At 38.1% G+C, this 3,616-nt stretch overlaps 1 pseudogene; it reads left to right on the forward strand.

Moving 5' to 3' along the window:
- The first annotated feature begins 732 nt into the window (after nucleotides 1-732).
- Nucleotides 733-1,830, forward strand: LOC132481749 (archaemetzincin-2-like; annotated as a pseudogene).
- Nucleotides 1,831-3,616: the final 1,786 nt, after the last annotated feature.

The following is a 3,616-nucleotide window of genomic DNA, read 5'->3' on the forward strand; positions in this document are numbered from 1 at the left end:
ATGGGCTCTCTTCTGGCCTAGTGGCAGGTGAAGGCACCCTCCATATCACTTCTATGAACACATTTAAATACGGTGGTCCTTGTAAACCTTGTGGTAGAGCAGCTGTTTAACCCATTCAAGCTGTAGAAATAACAAATACCAACCAAATGAGAACATTCAAAGGCTATTTAGTCAGAGTTTGCTATAGCAGGGGAGTCAGCCACCGTCACTAGAGTTTTGGCAAAGGCTCAAAAGCAGGCAGATGAGTGGGAACACTTTATAGTAGAAAAAGGGGAAGGCTTCAGGTATGCCCTCCCTGACTGGACAGAGATAATGGTCTGAATGCCCACAAGTCTGACAAACAGACAACAGGCTGGCCTCCTGGGCTGGTTACTATAGATAATGAGTTGATTTCCTGGGCTGGTTGCTGCAGGTTGGGGGTCAGAGCTTTATTTTTATGTATGGCCTGGCCATTGTCTATTTGTATATTCAGTCTCTCCAAACTGAAGGGTTGAAAACATTGTTTAATGGGTACAGAGTTTCAGTTTTACAAGACGAGAAGAGTTCTGAAGATGGATGTTGGTGATGGTTGTACAATTACATGAATATACTTAATACCATGGAACTATACGCTTAAAAATGGTTAAGATGGTAAATTTTCTGTTGTGTGAATTTTAGCACAATTAAAAAAAATTGGAAAAAAAAAGAAACCTCTGCATAGGAACACAGTATGAATGGAACATTCCTGTCATTATGCAAACAATGCATAACTCTGAACAGACATTACAAACAGCCTTCATCTCAAAGATTCCAGTGCTTATGTTGTAGTATAAGAACTGAGAAGGTGGGGAACAGCTATGAAGAAAGACTTTCAGCCAGAGAGTGATCTCTTTGGACCCATTACCTTGCATTCACACTCAGATTGGATCGCCTCCCATTCTGAGCACCCCTCCTGAACACTTTGAACCGTTTATCAATAATCTCAATAAAGAAATGTAATATTTATATGCAGCCCATTGGAACTCTAGGGAACACCAGAATTATCAGAGAAGAATATGTTAAAGAGCTCAAGGGCTACCGTGAAATATTTTTCTATGGCTTGCCACTAAAACTTGTAGAAAAGTTTCCTGTTTCTACAAACTTAGTGTTCCTTTAGATTCTGTGACAACACACAAAACCTACAAATTCATATGGGGCATTTTTTTTTTTTTTTGGCCATACCACGTGACATGCGGAACTTCCCTGACCAGTGATTGAACCCATGCCTCCTGCAGTGGAAGCACGGAGTCTTAACCACCGGACCACCAGGGAAGTCCACAGGGGCATTCTTATTAAGTGCTTAAAAACAAAGAAATCTTCAAATGTCTTCTGTGTCATGGACATAACAATGATTTGTCTTTCCCCGAGAGACTCCTGAAATTTTGTCTTTGGACAAGGCTTTTTGGCAGATGGCACAGGAATAGTCAACTTTGCCAGATATGGCAGTGATATTTGTCTTTCATACTGTGAATGCAAAGTTAAAAACTTGAAAAGAAATCTTCAAGTGGCTCTTCAATTTTTCATAACTATTATATTCCTGAAATCTTGGGTATTTTGCTACTTCAATCCTGTAAGTGTTTAATCCCTGAAATTGGACACAAGTTTGGACTCTGACATTACCATTGGCTGGTGAGTCTAATGCAAGGCTCTAGCCACCTGGAAGAACCAGACCATGGGCTTCTAGGCATTTGCCCCATCTACTTAGGTAAGTTACAGTGTGCTATTCATGTCAATATTGTAGAACGATTTGGAGAATAGGTGAGCTAGATTGATGATGAATCTACGAATACACCTGGAGTAACTGAAACATAAATTTGATAATACTTGTGGAAACCCTTGAGAAATGGAGTGAATGTATAATAAAATGGTTTTCTGCTCTCCAAAATAAGAACTTTCAAATAGCGATAATTAAAACGAAATGTTTGCACATTAAAAAAAAAATCTGGAAACTGCTGAAAAAGAATTTATATATAAAATTTAATCTGATTGCGTCCTTTTATTTAATGGTCTCTTTTTGCTTTCTATCATACCATCACTAGAAAAGCTGTCTGGTGTGCACAGTTTATTTTATTTTATATTTTATTTTTAAATTTAATTTAATTTAATTTAATTTTTTATTTTAATTTTTTTTTTTTGGCCGAGCCACACAGCTTGTGGTATCTTAGTTTCCCGGACCAGGGATCAAACCCGTGCCTACTGCAGTGGAAGCGCAGAGTCCTAACCACTGGATCACCAGGGAATTCCCAGTGTGCACAGTTTAAACAGTGCTACTATGCAAGTCTTCAGGCAAGGAATGTCTAACTTGAAGTCTACACATGAGGATTACAAATAACTGTATGATTTTACTTGTTGATTAGTGCTGTGTTAGAATATGAGGATTTTTTCCTATAAAAAATAAATATCAAGGACAAGTATACCCATACATTTCAGGGTGTGAGGCATTAGCAAAGAGATAGAAATTTGGACACTTTATAGCCACCTCCTGAAAGAATGCACCCAGCTAAAAGCAGAGATACTCTTGTGGAAAAAGGAGAATCATTGGTAATTTGAGACTAGGATCTTTGAGAGATGGCCTAGGTGCAGATGAACTGGATCTCTAGGGAAGAACAGACTGGGTGAGCACCCACATGTTTGAAAGCATAATGTATTGCAGCAGGGCTTTGGACATGTTGAGGGTGATGAAAAAGATGCAGTTGGTCCTGCGTATCTGCGTATTCAACGAAAGTCAAAAATATTGAGGGAAAAAATTCCAGAAATTTCCAAAAAGCAAAACTTGAATTTGCTGTGTGCTGGCAACTATTTACATAGTATTTACAATGATTTACATAGCATTTACATTGTATTAGGTATTATAAGTAATCTAGAGATTATTTTAAAGTATATGGGAAGATGTGTATAAGTTATATGCCAATAGTATGCCATATTATATAAGGTACTTGAGCATTCCAAGATTTTGGTATCCTCGGGAGGGTCCTGGAATCAATCCCCTATGGATACTGAGGGGCGACAGATATTTGAGACCATAAGAAAGACATAAGTTGAGACGTTCAAAAGCGACCTGAGATGTATACAAAGATACAAAGAAGTAAATTGTACCAATATCTGCAGATGCAGATCAGTTGAACCAGAAAACTAACATGACACTCAAATACAACAAGCTAGTCCAGGACACCTTCAATTACAATGGATGCACGTAATTGATATTTTCAATTCTCACACTGAGTTCAGAGAGAAAATCTTTTGAAAACTGAGAAAATGGGATTTTATTCCAATTCAAGAGAGTATCCCTGCAGTTGTGTCAGAAAAAGGAACTGCAGTTTTGGAGTTACCCCATCACTACCATCCTCCCCATAGTTCTCAAATAGACATGCACAGAATTAGGTTTAATTATATACTTCTCCATAACTGTGTCAATGGTGGCAGTCAAACAAGTTTGGATTTTTAAGACTCACAAGACCCAAAAAGACAAGATTTACAACTCTACCATTTATTGCAGGGAAAGGAAACAATAAGTCAAAGTTTTAGTTAGGATATGCATCACAGCCACAGGCTACCTCACAGCAAGAGTTTTGAAAGGTTGGAAGCAGGCTCCAATTGT

This window comes from Mesoplodon densirostris, chromosome X, assembly GCF_025265405.1.
Source record: "Mesoplodon densirostris isolate mMesDen1 chromosome X, mMesDen1 primary haplotype, whole genome shotgun sequence".
Classification (NCBI taxonomy): Eukaryota; Metazoa; Chordata; class Mammalia; order Artiodactyla; family Ziphiidae; genus Mesoplodon; species Mesoplodon densirostris.